A 14,759-nucleotide genomic window follows, 5' to 3' on the forward strand; every position below is an offset into this window, starting at 1 on the left:
AGTGAATGTAATGTTACACACCCATACAATTCGCCCCACCCCGCGATGTTTTTCAGAAACCTATCCTACATTGCCACTGCATGATCCCTGACCTCCCCATGCTGAACACCCCGCGGTGCTTTTCTCCATCCTACATTGCCACTCACTGCCTATCCTAATTCAGACCCTCCGATTGACACCACCCCGTGATGTTTTTCTCACTCCTACTAGTGAATATAATGTTACACACTCATACAATGCGCACCACCCCGTGATGTTTTTCTCACTCCTACTAGTGAATGTAATATTACACACCCATACAATGCGCACCACCTCCGGATGTTTTTCAGAAACCTATCCTACATGGCCACTGCATGTTCCCTGACCTCCCCATGCTGACCTCCCCGCGGTGATTTTCTCCATCCTACATTGCCACTCACTTCCGATCCTAATTCAGACCCTCCGATTCACACCACCCCGTGATGTTTTTCTCCCTCCTACTAGTGAATGTAATGGTACACACCCATACAATGCGCACCTCTCCGAGACGTTTTTCTCACTCCTACTAGTGAATGTAATGTTACACACCCATACAATGCGCACCACCACGCGATGTTTTTCATAAACCTATCCTACATTGCCACTGCATGTTCCCTGACCAACCCATGCTGACCACCCCGCGGTGCTTCTCCCCATCCTACATTGCCACTCACTGCGTATTATAATTCAGACCCTCTGATTCACACCAGCCCTTGATGTTTTTCTCACTCCTATTAGTGAATCTAATGTTACACACCCATACAATGCCCACCACCCCGCGATGTTTTTCAGAAACCTATCCTACATTGCCACTGCATGTTCCTGACCTCCCCATGCTGACCACCCCGCGGTGCTTTTCTCCATCCTACATTGCCACTCACTGACTATCCTAATTCAGACCATCCGATTCGCACCACCCCGTGATGTTTTTCTCACTTCAACTAGTGAATGTAAAGTTACACACCAATACAATGCGTACCACCCAGCGAGGTTTTTTAGAAACCTATCCTACATTGCCACTGCATGTTCCCTGACCTCCCCATGCTGACCACCCCGCGGTGCTTTTCTCCATCCTACATTGCCACTCACTGCGTATCCTAATTCAGACCCTACGATTCACACTACCCCGTGATGTTTTTCTCACTCCTACTAGTGAATGTAATGGTACACACCCATACAATGCGCTCCACCTCCGCATGTTTTTCAGAAACCTATGCTACATTGCCACTGCATGATCCCTGACCTCCCCATGCTGAACACCCCGCGGTGCTTTTCTCCATCCTACATTGCCACTCACTGCCTATCCTAATTCAGACCCTCCGATTCACACCAGCCCGTGATATTTTTCTCACTGCTACTAGTCAATGTAATGTTACATACCCATACAATGCACACCACCCCGTGATGTTTTTCTCACTCCTACTAGTGAATGTAATGTTACACAAACATACAATGCCCACCACCCCTCGATGTTTTTCAGAAACCTATCCCACATTGCCATTGCATGTTCCCTGACCTCCCCATGCTGACCACCCCGCGGTGCTTTTCTCCATCCTACATTGGCACTCACTGCCTATCCTAATTCAGACCCTACGATTCACACCTCCCCATGATGTTTTTCTCACTCCTACTAGTGAATGTAATGGTACACACCCATATAATGCGCACCACCTCCGGTTGTTTTTCAGAAACCTATCCGACATTGCCACTGCATGTTCCCTGACCTCCCCATGCTGACCACCCCGCGGTGCTTTTCTCCATCCTACATTGCCACTCACTTCCTATCCTAATTCAGACCCTCTGATTCACACCGCCCCGTGATGTTTTTCTCACTCCTACTAGTGATTGTAATGTTACACACCCATACAATGCGCACCACCCCGCGATGTTTTTCAGAAACCTATCCTACATTGCCACTGCATGTTCCCTGACAACCCCATGCTGACCAACCCGCGGTGCTTTTCTCCATCCTACATTGCCACTCACTGCCTATCCTAATTCAGACCCTACAATTCACACCACCCCGTGATGTTTTTCTCACTCCTACTAGTGAATGTAATGTTACACACCCATACAATGCGCACCACCCCGTGATGTTTTTCTCACTCCTATTAGTGAATGTAATGTTACACACCCATACAATTCGCCCCACCCCGCGATGTTTTTCAGAAACATATCCTACATTGCCACTGCATGATCCCTGACCTCCCCATGCTGAACACCCCGCGGTGCTTTTCTCCATCCTACATTGCCACTCACTGCCTATCCTAATTCAGACCCTCCGATTGACACCACCCCGTGATGTTTTTCTCACTCCTACTAGTGAATATAATGTTACACACTCATACAATGCGCACCACCCCGTGATGTTTTTCTCACTCCTACTAGTGAATGTAATATTACACACCCATACAATGCGCACCACCTCCGGATGTTTTTCAGAAACCTATCCTACATGGCCACTGCATGTTCCCTGACCTCCCCATGCTGACCGCCCCGCGGTGATTTTCTCCATCCTACATTGCCACTCACTTCCGATCCTAATTCAGACCCTCCGATTCACACCACCCCGTGATGATTTTCTCACTCCTACTAGTGAATGTAATGTTACACACCCATACAATGCGTACCACCCCGTGATGTTTTTCTCACTCCTACTAGTGAATGTAATGTTACACACCCATACAATTCGCCCCACCCCGCGATGTTTTTCAGAAACCTATCCTACATTGCCACTGCATGATCCCTTTCCTCCCCATGCTGAACACCCCGCGGTGCTTTTCTCCATCCTACATTGCCACTCACTGCCTATCCTAATTCAGACCCTCCGATTGACACCACCCCGTGATGTTTTTCTCACTCCTACTAGTGAATGTAATGTTACACACTCATACAACGCGCACCACCCCGTGATGTTTTTCTCACTCCTACTAGTGAATGTAATATTACACACCCATACAATGCGCACCACCTCCGGATGTTTTTCAGAAACCTATCCTACATGGCCACTGCATGTTCCCTGACCTCTCCATGCTGACCGCCCCGCGGTGATTTTCTCCATCCTACATTGCCACTCACTTCCGATCCTAATTCAGACCCTCCGATTCACACCACCCCGTGATGTTTTTCTCCCTCCTACTAGTGAATGTAATGGTACACACCCATACAATGCGCACCTCTCCGAGACGTTTTTCTCACTACTACTAGTGAATGTAATGTTACACACCCATACAATGCGCACCACCCCGCGATGTTTTTCATAAACCTATCCTACATTGCCACTGCATGTTTCCTGACCTCCCCATGCTGACCACCCCGCGGTGCTTCTCCCCATCCTACATTGCCACTCACTGCGTATTATAATTCAGACCCTCTGATTCACACCAGCCCTTGATGTTTTTCTCACTCCTATTAGTGAATCTAATGTTACACACCCATCCAATGCCCACCACCCCGCGATGTTTTTCAGAAACCTACCCTACATTGCCACTGCATGTTCCTGACCTCCCCATGCTGACCACCCCGCGGTGCTTTTCTCCATCCTACATTGCCCCTCACTGACTATCCTAATTCAGACAATCCGATTCGCACCACCCCGTGATGTTTTTCTCACTTCAACTAGTGAATGTAAAGTTACACACCAATACAATGCGTACCACCCAGCGAGGTTTTTTAGAAACCTATCCTACATTGCCACTGCATGTTCCCTGACCTCCCCATGCTGACCACCCCGCGGTGCTTTTCTCCATCCTACATTGCCACTCACTGCGTATCCTAATTCAGACCCTACGATTCACACTACCCCGTGATGTTTTTCTCACTCCTACTAGTGAATGTAATGGTACACACCCATACAATGCGCTCCACCTCCACATGTTTTTCAGAAACCTATCCTACATTGCCACTGCATGTTCCCTGACCTCCCCATGCTGACCTCCCCGCGGTGCTTTTCTCCATCCTACATTGCCACTAACTTCCTATCCTAATTCAGACCCTCCGATTCACACCACCCCGTGATGATTTTCTCACTCCTACTAGTGAATGTAATGTTACACACCCATACAATGCGTACCACCCCGTGATGTTTTTCTCACTCCTACTAGTGAATGTAATGTTACACACCCATACAATGCACACCACCCCGCGATGTTTTTCAGAAACCTATTCTACATTGCCACTGCATGATCCCTGACCTCCCCATGCTGAACACCCCGCGGTGCTTTTCTCCATCCTACATTGCCACTCACTGCCTATCCTAATTCAGACCCTCCGATTCACACCAGCCCGTGATATTTTTCTCACTGCTACTAGTCAATGTAATGTTACATACCCATACAATGCACACCACCCCGTGATGTTTTTCTCACTCCTACTAGTGAATGTAATGTTACACAAACATACAATGCCCACCACCCCTCGATGTTTTTCAGAAACCTATCCCACATTGCCATTGCATGTTCCCTGACCTCCCAATGCTGACCACCCCGCGGTGCTTTTCTCCATCCTACATTGGCACTCACTGCCTATCCTAATTCAGAACCTATGATTCACACCTCCCCATGATGTTTTTCTCACTCCTACTAGTGAATGTAATGGTACACACCCATATAATGCGAACCACCTCCGGTTGTTTTTCAGAAACCTATCCGACATTGCCACTGCATGTTCCCTGACCTCCCCATGCTGACCACCCCGCGGTGCTTTTCTCCATCCTACATTGCCACTCACTTCCTATCCTAATTCAGACCCTCTGATTCACACCGCCCCGTGATGTTTTTCTCACTCCTAATAGTGATTGTAATGTTACACACCCATACAATGCGCACCACCCCGCGATGTTTTTCAGAAACCTATCCTACATTGCCACTGCATGTTCCCTGACAACCCCATGCTGACCAACCCGCGGTGCTTTTCTCCATCCTACATTGCCACTCACTGCCTATCCTAATACAGACCCTACAATTCACACCACCCCGTGATGTTTTTCTCACTCCTACTAGTGAATATAATGTTACACACTCATACAATGCGCACCACCCCGTGATGTTTTTCTCACTCCTACTAGTGAATGTAATGTTACACACCCATACAATTCGCCCCACCCCGCGATGTTTTTCAGAAACCTATCCTACATTGCCACTGCATGATCCCTGACCTCCCCATGCTGAACACCCCGCGGTGCTTTTCTCCATCCTACATTGCCACTCACTGCCTATCCTAATTCAGACCCTCCGATTGACACCACCCCGTGATGTTTTTCTCACTCCTACTAGTGAATATAATGTTACACACTCATACAATGCGCACCACCCCGTGATGTTTTTCTCACTCCTACTAGTGAATGTAATATTACACACCCATACAATGCGCACCACCTCCGGATGTTTTTCAGAAACCTATCCTACATGGCCACTGCATGTTCCCTGACCTCCCCATGCTGACCGCCCCGCGGTGATTTTCTCCATCCTACATTGCCACTCACTTCCGATCCTAATTCAGACCCTCCGATTCACACCACCCCGTGATGTTTTTCTCCCTCCTACTAGTGAATGTAATGGTACACACCCATACAATGCGCACCTCTCCGAGACGTTTTTCTCACTCCTACTAGTGAATGTAATGTTACACACCCATACAATGCGCACCACCCCGCGATGTTTTTCAGAAACCTATCCTACATTGCCACTGCATGTTCCCTGACCTCCCCATGCTGACCACCCCGCGGTGCTTTTCTCCATCCTACATTTCAACTCACTGCCTATCCTAATTCAGACCCTACGATTAACACCACCCCGTGATGTTTTTCTCACTCCTACTAGTGAATGTAATGTTACACACCCATACAATTCGCAACACCCCGTGATGTTTTTCTCACTCCTACTAGTGAATGTAATGTTACACACCCATACAATGCGCACCGCCCCTGGATGTTTTTCAGAAACCTATCCTACATTGCCACTGCATGTTCCCTGACCTCCCCATGCTGACGAACCCGCGGTGCTTTTCTCCATCCTACATTGCCGCTCACTGCCTATCCTAATTCAGACCCTACGATTCACACCACCCCGTGATGTTTTTCTCACTCCTACTAGTGAATGTAATGGTACACACCCATACAATGCGCACCACTCCGAGATGTTTTTCTCACTCCTACTAGTGAATGTAATGTTACACACCCATACAATGCGCACCACCCCGCGATGTTTTTCAGAAACCTATCCTACATTGCCACTGCATGTTCCCTGACCTCCCCATGCTGACCACCCCATGGTGCTTCTCCCCATCCTACATTGCCACTCACGGTGTATTATAATTCAGACCCTCTGATTCACACCACCCCGTGATGTTTTTCTCACTCCTACTAGTGAATGTAATGTTACACACCCATACAATGCGCACCACCCCGCGATGTTTTTCATAAACCTATCCTACATTGCCACTGCATGTTCCCTGACCTCCCCATGCTGACCACCCCATGGTGCTTCTCCCCATCCTACATTGCCAATCACGGCGTATTATAATTCAGACCCTCTGATTCACACCACCCCTTGATGTTTTTCTCACTCCGACTAGTGAATGTAATGTTACACACCCATACAATGCGCACCACCCCGCGATGTTTTTCATAAACCTATCCTACATTGCCACTGCATGTTCCCTGACCTCCCCATGCTGACGACCCCATGGTGCTTCTCCCGATCCTACATTGCCACTCACTGCGTATTATAATTCAGACCCTCTGATTCACACCACCCCTTGATGTTTTTCTCACTCCTACTAGTGAATGTAATGTTACACACCCATACAATGCCCACCACCCCGCGATGTTTTTCAGAAACCTAACCTACATTGCCACAGCATGTTCCCTGACCTCCCCATGCTGACCACCCCGCAGTGCTTTTCTCCATCCTACATTGCCACTCACTGCCTATCCTAATTCAGACCATATGATTCACACCACCCCGTGATGTTTTTCTCACTCCTACTAGTGAATGTAATGTAACACACACCCATACAATGCGCAACACACCGCGATGTTTTTCAGAAACCTATCCTACATTTCCACTGCATGTTCCCTGACCTCCCCATGCTGACCACCCCACGGTGCTTTTCTCCATCCTACATTGCCACTCACTGCCTATCCTAATTAAGACCATATGATTCACACCACCCCGTGATGTTTTTCTCACTCCTACTAGTGAATGTAATGTAACACACACCCATACAATGCACAACACCCCGCGATGTTTTTCAGAAACCTATCCTACATTTCCACTGCATGTTCCCTGACCTCCCCATGCTGACCACCCCACGGTGCTTCTCCCCATCCTACATTGCCACTCACGGCCTATTATAATTCAGACCCTCCGATTCACAGCACCCCTTGATATTTTTCTCACTCCTACTAGTGAATGTAATGTTACACACCCATACAATGCACACCACCCCGCGATGTTTTTCAGAAACATATCCTACATTGCCACTGCATGTTCCCTGACCTCCACATGCTGACCACCCCGCGGTGATTTTCTCCATCCTACATTGCCACTCACTGCCTATCCTAATTCAGACCCTCCGATTCGCACCACCCCGTGATGTTTTTCTCACTTCAACTAGTGAATGTAATGTTACACACACATACAATGCCCACCACCCCGCGATGTTTTTCAGAAACCTATCCCACATTGCCACTGCATGTTCCCTGACCTCCCCATGCTGACCAACCCGCGGAGCTTTTCTCCATCCTACATTGGCACTCACTGCCTATCCTAATTCAGACCCTACGATTCACACCTCCCCGTGAAGTTTTTCTCACTCCTACTAGTGAATGTAATGGTACACACCCATACAATGCGCACCACCTCCGGATGTTTTTCAGAAATCTATCCTACATTGCCACTGCATGTTCCCTGAGCTCCCCATGCTGACCACCCCGCGGTGCTTTTCTCCATCCTACATTGCCACTCACTTCCTATCCTAATTCAGACCCTCCTATTCACACCACCCCGTGATGTTTTTCTCACTACTACTAGTGAATTTAATGTCACACACCCATACAATGCGCACAACCCCGTGATGTTTTTCTCACTCCTACTAGTGAATGTAATGTTAAACACCCATACAATGCGCACCACCCGCGATGTTTTTCAGAAACCTATCCTACATTGCCACTGCATGTTCCCTGACCTCCCCATGCTGAACACCCCGCGGTTGTTTTCTCCATCCTACATTGCCACTCACTGCCTATCCTAATTCAGACCCTCCGATTCACACCACACCGTGATGTTTTTCTCACTCCTACTAGTGAATGTAATGGTACACACCCATACAATGCGCTCCACACCTGGATGTTTTTCAGAAACCTATCCTACATTGCCACTGCATGGTCCCTGACCTCCCCATGCTGACCACCCCGCGGTGCTTTTCTCTATCCTACATTGCCACTCATTTCCTATCCTAATTCATACCCTCCGATTCACACCAACCCGTGATGTTTGTCTCACTCCTTCTAGTGAATGCAATGTTACACACCCATACAATGCGCATCACCCCGTGATGTTTTTCTCACTGCTACTAGTAAATGTAATATTACACACCCATAAAATGCCCACCACACCGCGATGTTTTTCAGAAACCTATCCTACATGGCCACTGCATGTTCCTTGACCTCCCCATGCTGACCACCCCGCGGTGCTTATCCCCATCCTACATTGCCACTCACTGCCTATCCTAATTCAGTCCCTATGATTCACACCACCACGTGATGTTTTTCTCAGTCCTACTAGTGAATGTAATATTACACACCCATACAATGCGCACCACCCCGTGATGTTTTTCTCACTCCTACTATTGAATGTAATGTTACACACCCATACAATGCCCACCTCCCCGCGATTTTTTTCAGAAACCTAACCTACATTGCCACAGCATGTTCCCTGACCTCCCCATGCTGACCACCCGCGGTGCTTTTCTCCATCCTACAGTGCCACTCACTGCCTATCCTAATTCCGACCATCCGATTCGCACCACCCTGTGATGCTTTTCTCACTTCTACTAGTGAATGTAAAGTTACACACCGATACAATGCGCACCACCCCCGGATGTTTTTCAGAAACCTATCCTACATTGCCACTGCATGTTCCCTGACCTCCCCTTGCTGACCACCCGGCGGTGCTTTTCTAGATCCTACATTGCCATTCATTGCCTATCCTAATTCAGACCATATGATTCACACCACCCCGTGATGTTTTTCTCACTCCTACTAGTGAATGTAATGTAACACACACCCATACAATGCGCACCACCCCGCGATGTTTTTCAGAAACCTATCCTACATTTCCACTGCATGTTCCCTGACCTCCCCATGCTGACCACCCCGCGGTGCTTTTCTCCATCCTACATTGCCACTCACTGCCTATCCTAATTCAGACCCTCCGATTCGCACCACCCCGTGATGTTTTTCTCACTCCTAGTAGTGAATGTAAAGTTACACACCCATACAATGCGCACCACCCCACGTTGTTTTTCAGAAACCTATCCAACATTGCCACTGCATGTTTCCTGACCTCCCCATGCTGACCACCCCGCGGTGTTTTTCTCCATCCTACATTGCCACTCACTGCCTATCCTAATTTAGACCCACGGATTCACACCACCCCTTGATGTTTTTCTCACTCCTACTAGTGAATGTAATGTTACACACCCATACAATGCCCAGCACCCCGTGATGTTTTTCAGAAACCTATCCTACATTGCCACTGCATGTTCCCTGACCTCCCCATGCTGACCACCCCGCGGTGCTTTTCTCCATCCTACATTGCCACTCACTGCCTATCCTAATTCAGAACCTACGATTCACACCAGCCCATGATGTTTTTCTCACTCCTACTAGTGAATACAATGTTACACACCTATACAATGCACACCACCCTGTGATGTTTTTCTCACTCCTACTAGTGAATGTAATGTTACACACCCATACAATGCCCACCACCCCGCGATGTTTTTCAGAAAACTATCCTACATTGCCACTGCATGTTCCCTGACCTCCCCGTGCTGACCACCCCGCGGTGCTTTTCTCCATCCTACATTGCCACTCACTGCCTATCCTAATTCAGACCCTCCGATTTGCCCCATCCCGTGAAGATTTTCTCACTCCTACTAGTGAATGTAAAGTTACACACCCATACAATGCGCAACACCCTGCGATGTTTTTCAGAAACTTATCCAACATTGCCACTGCATGTTCCCTGACCTCCCCATGCTGAGCACCCCGCGGTGCTTTTCTCCATCCTACATTGCCACTCACTGCCTATCCTAATTCAGACCCTATAATTCACACCTCCCCGTGATGTTTTTCTCACTCCTACTAGTGAATGTAATGGTACACACCCATACAATGCGCACCACCTCCGGATGTTTTTCAGAAACCTATCCTACATTGCCACTGCATGTTCCCTGAGCTCCCCATGCTGACCACCCCGCGGTGCTTTTCTCCATCCTACATTGCCACTCACTTCCTATCCTAATTCAGACCCTCCGATTCACACCACCCCGTGATGTTTTTCTCACTTCTATTAGTGAATGTAATGTTACACACCCATACAATGCGCACAACCCCGTGATGTTTTTCTCACTCCTACTAGTGAATGTAATGTTAAACACCCATACAATGCGCACCACCCGCGATGATTTTCAGAAACCTATCGTACATTGCCACTGCATTTTCCCTGACCTCCCCATGCTGAACACCCCGCGGTTGTTTTCTCCATCCTACATTGCCACTCACTGCCTATCCTAATTCAGACCCTCCGATTCACACCACCCCGTGATGTTTTTCTCACTCCTACTAGTGAATGTAAAGTTACTCACCCATACAATGCGCACCACCTCCGGATGTTTTCCAGAAACCTATCCTACACTGCCACTGCATGTTCCCTGACCTCCCCATGCTGACTAAACCGCGGGGCTTTTCTCCATCCTACATTGCCACTCACTGCCTATCCTAATTCAGAACCTCGGATTCGCACCACCCCGTGATGTTTTTCTCACTCCTACTAGTGAATGTAAAGTTACACACCCATACAATGCGCACCACCTCCGGATGTTTTCCAGAAACCTATCCTACATTGCCACTGCATGTTCCCTGACCTCCCCATGCTGACTAACCCGCGGTGCTTTTCTCCATCCTTCATTGCCACTCACTGCCTATCCTAATTCAGACCCTATGATTCACACCACCCCGTGATGTTTTTCTCACTCCTACTAGTGAATGTAAAGTTACACACCCATACAATGCGCACCACACCTGGATGTTTTTCACAAACCTATACTACATTGCGACTGCATGTTCCCTGACCTCTCCATGCTGACCACCCCGCGGTTCTTTTCTCCATCCTACATTGCCACTCATTGCCTATCCTAATTCAGACCCTCCGATTCACACCACCCCTGATGTTTTTGTCACTCCTATTAGTGAATGTAACGTTACACACCCACACAATGCGCACCACCCCGTGATGTTTCTCTCACTCCTACTAGTAAATGTAATGTTACAAACCCATACAATGCCCACGACCCGGCGATGTTTTTCAGAAACCTATCCTACATTGCCATTGCATGTTCCCCGACATCCCCATGCTGACCACCCCGTGGTCCTTATCCCCATCCTACATTGCCACTCACTGCCTATCCTAATTCAGACCCTCCGATTCACACCACCCCGTGATGTTTTTCTCACTCCTACTAGTGAATGTAATGTTACACACCCATACAATGCCCACCTCCCCGCGATGTTTTTCAGAAACCTATCCTACATTGCCACAGCATGTTCCCTGACCTCCCCATGCTGACCACCCCGCGGTGCTTTTCTCCATCCTACTTTGCCACTCATTGCCTATCCTAATTCAGACCCTCCTATTCGCACCACCCCGTGATGTTTTTCTCACTTCTACTAGTGAATGTAAAGTTACACACCGATACAATGCGCACCACACCCGGATATTTTTCAGAAACCTATCCTACATTGCCACTGCATGTTCCCTGACCTCCCCATGCTGACCACCCTGCGGTGCTTTCTCCATTCTACATTGCCACTCACTGCCTATCCTAATTCAGACCCTCCGATTCACACCACCCCGTGATGTTTTTCTCACTTCAACTAGTGAATGTAAAGTTACACACCCATACAATGCGCACCACCCCGCGATGTTTTTCAGAAACCTATCCTACATTGCCACTGCATGTTCTCTGACCTCCCCATGCTGACCACCCCGCGGTGCTTTTCTACATCCTACATTGCCACTCACTGCCTATCCTAATTCAGACCCTACAATTGACACCACCCCATTATGTTTTTCTCACTCCTACTAGTGAATGTAATGGTACACATCCATACAATGCGCACCACCTCCGGATGATTTTCAGAAACCTATCCTACATTGCCACTGCATGTTCCCTGACCTCCCCATGCTGATCACCCCGCGGTGCTTTTCTCCATCCTACATTGCCACTCACTTCCTTTCCTAATTCAGACCCTCCGACTCACACCACCCCGTGATGTTTTTCTCACTCCTACTAGTGAATGTGATGTTACACACCCATACAATGCGCACCACCCCGTGATGTTTTTCTCACTCCTACTAGTGAATGTAATGTTACACACCCATACAATGAGCACCACCCCGCGATGTTTTTCAGAAACCTATCCTACATTGCCACTGCATGATCCCTGACATCCCCATGCTGAACACCCCGCGGTGCTTTTCTCCATCCTACATTGCCACTCACTGCCTATCCTAATTGAGACCCTCCGATTCACACCACCCTGTGATGTTTTTCTCACTCCTACTAGTGAATGTAATGATACACACCCATACAATGTGCACCACCCCGTGATGTTTTTCTCACTCCTACTAGTGAATGTAATGTTACACACACATACAATTCCCACCACCCCGCGATGTTTTTCAGAAACCTATCCCACATTGCCACTGCATGTTCCCTGACCTTCCCATGCTGACCACCCGGCGGTGCTTTTCTCCATCCTACATTGCCACTCACTGCCTATCCTAATTCAGACCCTACGATTCACACCTCCCCGTGATGTTTTTCTTACTCCAACTAGTGAATGTAATGTTACACGCCAATACAATGCGCACAACCCCGTGATGTTTTTCTCACTCCTACTAGTGAATGTAATGTTGCACACCCATACAATGCGCACCACCCAGCAATGTTTTTCAGAAACCTATCCTACATTGCCACTGCATGTTCCCTGACCTCCCCATGCTGACCACACCGTGGTGCTTTTCTCCATCCTACATTGCCACTCACGGCCTATCGTAATTCAGACCCTCGGATTCGCACCATCCCGTGATGTTTTTCTCACTTCAACTAGTGAATGTAAAGTTACACATCCATACAATGCGCACCACCCCCGGATGTCTTTCAGAAACCTATCCTACATTTCCACTGCATGTTCCCTGACCTCCCCATGCTGACCAACCCGCAGTGCTTTTCTCCATCCTACATTGCCATTCACTGCCTATACTAATTCAGACGCTCCGATTCCCACCACCCCATGATGATTTTCTCACTCCTACTAATTAATGTAATGTTAAACACCCATACAATGCACACCACCCCTGGATGTTTTTCAGAAACCTATCCTACATTGCCACTGCATGTTCCCTGACCTCTCCATGCTGACCACCCCGCGGTTATTCTCTCCATCCTACACTGCCACTCATTGCCTATCCTAATTCAGACCCTCCGATTCACACCACCCCGTGATGTTTTTCTCACTCCTACTAGTGAATGTAATGTCACACACTCATACAATGCGCACCACCCTGTGATGTTTTTCTCACTCCTACTAGTAAATGTGATGTTACAAACCCATACAATGCCCACAACCCCGCGATGTTTTTCAGAAACCTATCCTACAATGCCACTGCATGTTCCCTGACCTCTCCATGCTGACCACCCGGCGGTGCTTATCCCCATCCTACATTGCCACTCACTGCCTATCCTAATTCAGACCCGACGATTCACAACACGCCGTGATGTTTTTCTCACTCCTACTAATGAATGTAATTTTACACACCCATACAATGCGCACCACCCCGTGATGTTTTTCTCACTCCTACTATTGAATGTAATGTTACACACCCATACAATGCCCACCTCCCCGCGATGTTTTTCAGAAACCTATCCTACATTGCCACAGCATGTTCCCTGACCTCCCCATGCTGACCACCCCGCGGTGCTTTTCTCCATCCTACATTGCCACTCACTGCCTATCCTAATTCAGACCCTCCGATTCACACCACCCCGTGATGTTTTTCTCACTCCTACTAGTGAATGTAATGTTACACACCCATACAATGCGCACCACACCTGGATGTTTTTCAGAAACCTATCCTACATTGCCACTGCATGTTCCCTGACCTCTCCATGCTGACCACCCCGCGGTTCTTTTCTCCATCCTACATTGCCACTCACTGCCTATCCTAATTCAGAGCCTCCGATTCACACCACCCCGTGATGTTTTTGTCACTCCTATTAGTGAATGTCATGTTACACACCCATTCAATGCGCACAACCCCGTAATGTTTTTCTAACTCCTACTAGTAAATGTAATGTTACAAACCCATACAATGCCCACGACCCCGCGATGTTTTTTAGAAACCTATCCTTCATTGCCACTGCATGTTCCCCGACCTCCCCATGCTGACCAC

The sequence above is a fragment of the Cavia porcellus genome, unplaced genomic scaffold (genome assembly GCF_034190915.1).
Source record: "Cavia porcellus strain 051 isolate PalLab524CR breed Dunkin Hartley unplaced genomic scaffold, mCavPor4.1 scaffold_26, whole genome shotgun sequence".
NCBI classification, from domain to species: Eukaryota; Metazoa; Chordata; class Mammalia; order Rodentia; family Caviidae; genus Cavia; species Cavia porcellus.